The sequence below is a fragment of the Sceloporus undulatus genome, chromosome 3 (genome assembly GCF_019175285.1).
Source record: "Sceloporus undulatus isolate JIND9_A2432 ecotype Alabama chromosome 3, SceUnd_v1.1, whole genome shotgun sequence".
Taxonomy (NCBI): Eukaryota; Metazoa; Chordata; class Lepidosauria; order Squamata; family Phrynosomatidae; genus Sceloporus; species Sceloporus undulatus.
Window position 1 is genome coordinate 187,164,830 of NC_056524.1, and position 10,087 is coordinate 187,174,916.

At 38.2% G+C, this 10,087-nt stretch overlaps 1 long non-coding RNA gene across 1 annotated transcript in view; it reads right to left on the reverse strand.

Annotated features, from left to right (window-relative positions):
- Positions 1-856: 856 nt before the first annotated feature.
- Positions 857-10,087, reverse strand: part of LOC121924802 — a 34,604-nt gene continuing 25,373 nt past the window's right edge. The window contains exons 3-6 of the long non-coding RNA XR_006102723.1: positions 8,979-9,424; positions 6,734-6,821; positions 2,328-2,434; positions 857-1,738 (exon numbers count right to left, since the gene is read on the reverse strand). This is a non-coding gene — a long non-coding RNA (uncharacterized LOC121924802). The remainder of the gene's footprint in view (positions 1,739-2,327; positions 2,435-6,733; positions 6,822-8,978; positions 9,425-10,087) is intronic.

Below are 10,087 nucleotides of genomic sequence, written 5' to 3' on the forward strand. Positions count from 1 at the left end.
CAACATTCCGCTTTACCAGCACATGCAGAACTATAGCTGGTCCAGGGGGCCCAGGAAGCCCCATGAAAGTGGAAAAAACACAAATACATTATAGTGGGGGGGGGGGTTACCTGAGAGAACACTTTTCTAGACATTTCTAGGTCTCCCAATGTGATTCTATGGCCAGATGTTGACCATAAAATCACACTGGAGGATTGAAAAATGTCTAGAGAAAACATATTTTTAGGTCAAGTAAACAGCAGCAATGGAGGCAGTGGCAAATTCAGTAATATAAAAATAATCAAATCCACAAATGTATAACCTGCAAGTGTGGTTGGACAGCCATATTTTATTCCTACTTAAAGGCTGGGTACTTTTTATTTTGTAATATGTTGCATCTTCCCCTTCTAGCTGGAGAGGTCTGTGTGGACTGAAAATGCTTTTCCAGAAAGTCCCAATGAGTAAAAATTGAGGCTTTTTATAATGAGATCTGTCAGAGACAGGCCCATTGTGATTTTAGAACAGTCCGTCTTAGTTGTAATCACAAGGTTGTTGTGAAAGAGGAGAGCCACATATAATATCCAGAACTCGTGGGAGGAAGGGTGATGTGTGAATGGAACTACAGTCGGCCCTCTATATCCACAGATCCTGCATCCATGGATTCAATAATCTACGGCTTGAAAATGTTCCAAACAAAAAAAAAGCAAAAAGCAAAGCTTGATTTTGCCATTTTATATAAGACGAAATATATATTTTACTATGCCTTTGAATATAGTGGTACTTGAGCATCCATGGATTTAGGTATCCACAGGGGTTCCTGGAACCAAACCCAAGCAGATACCAAGTGTCCACTGTAATATAATAAACAGATCTTGGAGCAAAGGTGACCAGTCTCTTTTCAAAACACTATTGTTCTTGACAGCTTAGTCCAATTGTTATCTGTAGAAAGGCTCAGAAAATAAGAACACAAGGCTTGCTTTGTGCTTCAAGTTAATTGTTTACTACAGTAGGAGCAGACAGAAATATAGTAGCATGGTAAATTATTAATCCAGCTATGTTCTTGTAATCAGAGCTCATCACTTCATTATCACAGTGCATCCAAGGGCTCAGAACGCACACAAAATTGTTGTCTTACTTTTATTTCCCTGCTAGGGGAAAAGCCAATGTAACAGGTTTTTCTTTCTGTTTAGAATCCAGTCATGGAAATTATATTCTATGAACAAGCAGGTGAGAAACTTCCATATTGAGCTGTAATCCTATCCATATGTTTCAAGAATGCCTCACTGAAAACAGTGATATTTGTTTCCAAATAAAGAGAAAAAGCACCAGACAACACAAGCAGAAGTCTGTCATTGTCTGAGTCAGGCTAGCTAATAATCTGTGTTCACTCAGGTGGGGTAGAACAGTGTTCAATTTCTCTCATTCCTGCTGTTTTACCTGTCTTGTATGATGCCACATCTCCTTGCAATTAAATGCAACAGCTGCTAGTTTTCCAGAACCTTTAAATGAATAATTCCCCCTTTTTTTATTAAAGAAGGGAACAAATCATTTCAGATACAACTTACTGTTCTTAATACATTTCCAAATTTAACACCACACAACAACGTTTCGATAAAGCATTGGAAGTATGGCGTACATGACTATGATTTTTACACAAAGAGTGCTTTATGAAGCTCAAGAAATTGTAGCTTTGGCGTGGTTTTTTTTTTTTTTTAATAGTAGGCTTATTGCTCCAGAAAGCTGTCAGGAAGTGGGCATGCTGTAGAGATAAAAGCAATTTTAAGGTTGTCAGGAAGGTTTTACTTTTGCCAGGTTTCTCAAATAGTCTCTCAAAGTCTAGAAATACAGAGTGCAGGAAAGGTAAGAAGGGAGTTTGCTAAATCTCACTTATCAATAATGTACCAAAACATATACAAATTCATAAATCTATGAGACTGTTCTGAAATCCAAATAGTCAGGTATATCTTACCTTTTTTTCAAGCCCACGTTTCCTATATTACAGTTACCTCATTTATTTTTTCAGATTATTTATATAGATTTTTATACATATACAAACTGATGCATGGAACTCACTTGGGGAGACATCAACATTGTCTCATATTCATGTGCTAAAACTAGGAAGCAGAAGATCTGCATAACCCCAAACTATCAACCAAAGTCTGAGCTGATGGGAGGATATTTCATCCCATAATGGTGAAACGGGGCACACTCATACCCTGCACCTTGCACAGTGATGGCACATATGTTACATAAATATGTAAGTCCCCCAATTTTTTTTCTTTTTGGTTATGGTAGCTTAAAACATATTATTCCACAGACAAGTAGTGGCCAAATCAGCTTTCTCTTACCAAATCAGCTTCCTCACAGACAGTAAGACTGTCTAGGTGTCCTCTTGGTATCACAGAATCACATCAGCATTGTTGCAGTTATTCATTTTGAGATGGTGCAGCTATAACTAAGACACACAGATACATTAAACTTCAGTGTGTAAATTTAATCTGAAATAATATGATAACAGAATATGAATGTATTGCCACTGCATAACTGTTAAGCTTTTTTAATCTCAATAAGTGAAAACAAGTGAAAACTACAGAAGTATAGCAAGTTTTGAGAGCCAGCATGGTATATTGATTGAGCACTGGACTATGACTCTGGAGTCCTGGGTCTGAATCCCCACTCAACCATGGAGGTCCACTGAGGTCTACTGAGTGAGGAGTGCACATTCTCTCAGCCTTAAAGGAAAGCAGAGGCAAAAACCCCTCTGGTCAAATCTTGTCAAGAAAACCTCATGACAATTTCCTTAGGGTTGCCATAAGTTGGAAATGACTTGAAGACAAATAACAATAACGGCAACAAATAGTGAATTTTTGTTGTTGTTGTTGTTAACTGTCCTGTAGTCAACTGTGACTCATGGTGACCCTGTGTATGAGACATCTCCAGGTCCTCCTGTCCTCAATTTCTGCTATGGTTCTGTAGTCCAAGACCTATGTCTTCCCTGATGGAGTCCAACCATCTGACATGTGGTCTTCCTCTACTACCTGCCATGTTTCCTAGCATCATTGTCTTTTCTAATGATTCATTTTTCTTCATGACGTGGCCAAATTATGACAGTCTCAATCTGTTCTAGAATCCATTTGTTTTTCTTCCTGGCCATCCACAATATTCTCAGCACTTTTCTCCAGCACAACATCTCAGGTGAGTTGTCCTTAACAGAAATATAATATAGTGATTTAGAAAGAAATTTTTGGGGGATGCTGCCTAAAAAGGATAATATCAAGTTGTGTCTTGTCATCACTGGTTAAATGGGTTCCCAGTTCCTCAAACATATCCGTATTTGTTTATTTTATTTATATCTCACCTCTCTTCCAATTTGAGACCTAAGGTGGATTTGCAGTATACATTAAAACAAAATACAACTAAAACAATGTGTTAATTCAAAAGTTTGTAGAAAGAAATCCATTAAATAAAAGTGCTATTAAATATTAATTTAAACATTCATTTGAAAGCATTTAAAACATTCTTAAAACATAAGGATAAAAGAACAATACACCTCATTAAATAATCCTTATACACAAACAATTAAAAGTTAAAGGCCTGTCAAAGTAAAAAGTTTTTTGCCTGTTGGCAAAAAGGGAGTAGAGAGGGGATCAACTGAGTCTCCTGTGAGAGGGAATTCCATAGTCCAGGAGCAGCTACTGAGAAGGTTCTTGTCCATTTCCACCAGATCTGCTCCAGACGACACTTTGAAGCCAACTCCCAGGTTGCAAGGGAAAGAAAGGCAGGAGAATCACAGAATCCTAAAGTTAGAAGACATCACAAAGGCCATCCAGGCCAACACTCTGCCATGTATTTAAAGCACTCCTGGCAGATGGCCTTCAAAAAAGGAAACTCCAAGGAAACACATTCCATTGTCAAATAGCTCTTATTGTCAGGAAGTTCTTCCTAATATTTAGGTGGAATCTCTTTTCCTGTAGTTTAAATTCATTGCTCTGTGTACTAATCGCTGGAACAGCAGAAAACAAGCTTGTTCCATCTTCAATATGACATCCTTTTGAATATTAAAACATGGTTATGATATCATCCCTTAACTTGATCAACCACAGGCTAAATATACCCAGCTCTCTAAGCCACTCCTGATGCTTTTCAGATCTTCTATCATTTTGACCACCCTTCTTTCGATGTAGTCAAGCTTGTGGTTCTCAGAACTGGATGCAGTCTTCCAGGTGTGGTCTGACCAAAGCAGATTAGAATGGTGCTATTATTTCCCTCAGTCTAAACACCCTCCTCCTGTTGATGCAGCCTAGAATCGTATTGGCAGTACATTTGCATGAACAGAAATCATCTTGCATGGCATTGGATGGAACTCCAAGTGAGGATATGAAGACAGTGTTAAAATATCAAACTAGAAGGCTGAATTCTTTTTTAATCTGTCTTTCAGCTCATTCGCATAAGTAATTGTTTCTTCACTGAAAAGTTCCTCAAGCTACACCTGACATTCACAATTGCAACTCAAGCATGTTATGAATTTAAAAACAACTGTTCTGTTGCCAAGGTAATTATACTGCATCCTGAATTTGTTTGATCAGCTTCAGTTTAGAAAAACAAACAACACTCTTATATATTTATTTAAGTAATTTACATCTTATTTACAACAATCCTAAGCTCTGCATGCTAATTTTGTAACTACAAACTACAACACTGTTTGTACAGTTTCCAAGAGCGCAACAATTCTGTACCCATTAGTAGGATCAGAAAAACAGCCAAATAATGTAATTGTACCAGCACAACTAAAGGTATGCTAAACTATCCTAATTAAAATGAATATTTTCCATTTCTATGTATAGTTGTGAAAGCTGGACAATGAAGATAGGAAGAAAATCAACTCTTTGAAATATGGTGCTGGAGAATTAATATAGTGGACTACAAAAAAGCATTTGTAGAGTCGCCATTAAGTTGAAGTTGTCTTGAAGGCAGCAAATGAGCATAACCCTTGGCTTTAGCGTAAGCAGAGTGCACCCACCCCCCAACATTTTCTGTAGGATACACAGTATTGCATTTGATGAAGTGGTCCCAGTTCCTAGAACACTGATGTCTTAGTATATTTGTTAGTTTTTAACAGAGGTACAGTGGGTGCTGAACTTCCAGAGTCAAAGTACTGGAGTTTTGTTATTAACGTAAATGAGGATGTCACATGCCACTCTGCCATCAGATTTTCATCTTCACTTTGAATATAGCTGCATTCCTCACAGTAGCAGTGGGATGGCAATGAGTGCCATAGCAATGACATATTACAAACGATCCCTGTTGTAATACGGAGTATTTGAGGGACCCGCTTCTTTTAAATAGACAATTAATATCTATTAGCTTCATAAATGAACTGCCTGCTGTGGAAATGAAAACTACTTGAATTGGTTTCTTGACACAAAGTACCAAGAAACCGCATAAAGGGAAGATCTTCATTTTTTATTTTACTCTTGGGGGTTTGGTATAAAAACAGGTATGGCAAGCAGCTGCACATCAAAATCTACAATTGCACCATTCATCTTTAAGGTGCCATAGGACTAGGTAGTGTGATTCTTGGTATCCTGGGTTTAGCAAAGTAAAGCACATGAATCAGTTACTAGATATCATTAGGGAGACCCAAAAGATTAAGGAAGGTACAAGTTTGCCAATGTGGAACTTACATGTTCTGGATGCTCAGCAACTAGCCATCCAGTGTAAATGGCACATAATTTCAAGGCTCCAGAAAGCCACAAATGTATTGTCCATTGGCCCTGGAAAAGTTACTTCCTAAACAAAAGCCTCTGGAGTGAGCCACAGTTCTATTCTAACAACTGGTAGGATAGGTAGTTCTTCATCATGGTAGCTGGGGAGATGGGAGGAAGGGAATCAAACAGGTTTGATGATGAACCGAAAGTGCAGAACTGTTTAAATCTGGAAGTGGACCCTAATAGAGGGGGGAATGCCCTACAAATTACATATAACCACAACTATCATTGTTCCAATCTTTTTCCTTTTGCTGCAGATTTTTGTGCAGCAGGTTCTTTGGATAAAAGATGGTCTCAATGGTCCCATCCAGCTCAGCAGAAGAGGAGTAGGACCGACAGAGTACTCTCACAGAGAACAAGAAGAGAGAGAGGAGGTAGGTGCATGGATTAGGATACTGCAGCAACCAGAAGGCCAAGTGGGAACATTCATTTAAAAAGCCTGGCGGGAAGGGGACAGGGCTGTAGCCAGTGATACCAGATTCTGGCAGTTAAGCAAATATTGTTAATTGATGAAACCCCAAGGGAGAGGAAGTGTTTAAATTGTAGCTACATGTTCAGCCCCAGCTGCTATTTCACTGATATACATTTTGTGCCCCATTTACCATTAAAGGACTATTACTGCAACCTCAACATCTCACGGTAATTCTCTTTCATGGATTCCCCAAGCCAGGGTGGTGTCATTCTACAGGCAGGCATTGGCAGAGCACACATAGATAAATGTATGTACCTTCACGTATCTTTTTGGGGAGGAGGTATTTCATTCAACAGGTCACATTAAGTCAAAGTAAGATGATTGCAGTTAACAACAACAACAATCTTTTTTAAAAAGAAAAAGGTCAGTGCAGAACATATAATGTAATAGAAAACAATAGCCCTTTTTAAACTCTTGGGCATAACTAAATGGAGGAATTAGGTGATGAAATCTTGACTGCATAAATCTGAAGGTACAAACAGATTCCGTTGTAGAGCATTCCGACTTTTCTTACCTTTGCCTGCCCCGTGACTTCATTTCAGGTTATTTCATTTGTCTTTTTCTTCTTGCTTTGAGCAAACAAGCACAGCCAAACTGAGGTTCTTTAAAAATGAATAAGGCTTCTTTTATTTGGGTGGTTTACTTATGGCATGCACAGATACAGACTCAAGGATGCAGAAATTGCTTACAAGTATATTTATTCCTTAGAGTTCAAATCACTTTACTGTGCTGAATGGGACTGTGTGGCAATTTGCCAGTAAGATTAAATATATTACTTTGAACAAGAGGCAAGGGTAGTACTGATGAACAACAAATAATGCTAGAATCTCCGCTAGAAGCAAAGGCAGACCCCAGATGGCCTCATCAGAATGATATTTCAAGCAGTAAACATGCATGCCAAGAGCAAGAAATAACTGGAATTACATGTAAAAATGTTTTATAATGTGCCAGACAACCTTTTCTACCCTCATCAGAGTACATCTAAGCATCAGTTTTATTTAAAAGCAAATGGCAGAGTGAACTCCTTGCAATGTTCCCTTGTGCTCATTTTGAACAGGCTATTCTTGGGAAAATGAAATGAGTCAATATCTTATTCTTTATATTGGGGGCTTAGAAACTACCTGGTTCATTGGGAGGGGAGAAACATTGATAACAAACTGGAAATAATTCAGTGACTGTATGATTTACCAAGGAATACAAAGGTCTAGATAAGACCCTCCAGTATCAAGATAAATAATTAAATACCAAAGTCAGAATCAACCATGCCATAGTATTTCCAGGTTTTATATGTGGTTGTGAAAGCTTGACAGTGAAAAAAGCTGTCAGGAAGAAAATCGGTTCATTTGAAATGTGATTCAGAAGGAGAGTTCTGTGGATTCAATATGTTGGCTCTCCTCTGTGTACTGCAGGTGTGCAGTGACAAAAACAAACAAACAAAAACTAGGTCCAAAGAGAGGTGCCAACATTCAGCACTGTCTGAGGTGTTTGACCTCAACAGTAGCTCACACACAGCAGAGTGCAGAAGCACACGCTAGTATGCAAGATTGCAGTATTTGGCAACAAAGCACTGACCAACCTGAAATGAGGCACAGACACAGCTGTCTTCTTCCAAAGTCCTTGGAGGCTTTTATCTTCCTATTGCAATATGAACACTATGTACAACAAAAGCTCTGACTTTTGTCAACATACACTTGTCTGATATATTTACAATCCACACTCTCTCCAACCCACCATCCTCAACCCACACCTGCTCTGGATTTCAGAGTCCTTATATACATTACTAACAACTAAGGATTGACACCTAGTGTTCCTCACCATTTACAGTCATATAATTATTTTATAAGATCTTAAAGAGACACAATTGACCACTAAAAAGACTAATGGTTTCTAGAGCAAATCAGGCCTGGTCTCTCATGGCAAGCCATGGTGACTAAACTGTGGCTTGAGATTATATGACTCATTGGAATTGATAATGCTTGGTAAAGTTGAAGGCAATAGGAAAAGACAGAGACCATACAAGGTTCAAGGTTCTTGGAGGTCCCTCATTCGTGCACTCACCAAAAGTCAAAGTCAACATGACAATAATTAATAACAGCAACATAAAGCATGTGGGATGGGGGAAGGATTGAAATAATGCCCTATCCTCAAAACAGCATCCTCCTTTCAGTCTTTTCTTCTATCTCAATGACAGTTAGACACAGATGTATACCAGAGATGGAATACCAAGGGTTTCATTGATGAATCAGAGCTTTCCAGGATATTTGTTGCCTCTGTCAGAGGGCATTATAAAAACCGTGCCCTGTTTCAGTTCTGTACATGGACAAAATCCAGTTTGATTGGCATTTAGATCTTCTTTCACTGCTTTGGATGAGACAGTATCATTCATCACACCTTACAGCCAGAGCCCAGGTTAATTTAAGAGGCACCAAGCAGGTTAGACTAGGGTAAGAGTGAAAAACCTAGGGCCTATAAGAAAATCTTTCCCTCCCGTTGTCCTAGAATTGTTCTCTGGGGTTTTCCAGCTAGCCAAATCCTTTGGTTCATACTATTGTTTAGACATTTTCCAACCTTTATAATTTTGTATGTCTCATTCTGAGAGATTGAAATGTCTCTCTTAAGGCTAAGTTACTAGCAACAAGAGCTATAACTTGAAATACATTGGTACTTTGGGTACTACCTTTTTGCCTTTCACTCCATTCACCACTGCCATAGGGATTTGAGAATCTGCCTGTAACTGAGTTATTTGTTTGTTTACTTACATGACACCTTTCTCCCAGGCCAGGACACAAGAAGGCTTCTATAACACATTAAAATGTTTACAAAAAATTCAAAATAAATTTGAAAACCTCACATTAAAACACTATAAAATACTATAAAATGATTTTTTTAAAAACAGCCCTCAGGCTGAAAGAAATCGCCCTCCTTTGGGATGGGGCTCAGGGAAAATTGAAACTTTTGCTACCCTACCCCTGCATCCATCTCTTGAGATGGCTGCTCTCTCCTGCATAATGATAGGAGTTTCCTAAGACATTATCACTACATTCTATTTGTTTTCTTCTGGCTCCAAGTCTTTGTTTTAATGAGGGCTAGGAAGATGATAGAAGACATTCTGTGCATGGTACACAAGCCATGTTAAAGATGGGTAAGCATCTCAGTTCCATTTACTTGTGATGAGAATTCGTAGACATTTACAATACCTTCATATCTGCAATAGAAAGAATGAGCATTTTAAAAAAAACTTGATTGTGAAATAAAGTGAACGACTTTTGCTTTGCCAATTCTAGCCAGGAGGCCTGCATGCTTAATGACTAAAAGTTTAGTTTTCATTCTTCTATGTTCAACCTTGTTTGTTCCTTCTCCCCTCATCATGGGAGGTGATGTTTCCGCACCCACAGGATGCCCAATGTCCCCCCCAAAAACACCATAATGGTGATATTGAACTTTCACATGAGAAAATACAGCAGAACAGCACTGGGATAGAAGGTTAATAATGGGGAAAATTATATTGTTAATAAAGAGAACCGCTTTCCAAATAGTTTTCCATGGGAGGACACCACAATAGCAACAGCATTGTGCAGTAAGCCCCAACCAAAGGCTTTTGTTTCTGCCAGACCCATTAAGAACTTATTTCAGTGCTGTTGGGTCTCTGCAGTGTTTTATTTCTGCTGGTGGTTTTATTTTTGGTTTCATTATGTGCTGATTTTGGTTTTATTATATGCTTGATCAGTTTAATTGTGTTTGTTTTATTAACTTGTACTTTATACTTTTAATTTTTATACCAGCAAGGTAACTGGTTATTAGGCAGTTTAAATGTGAAAACCTTTTTTTTCAAAGGTCAAATCAAATTCTAATTTCAAAGACTTTAAAT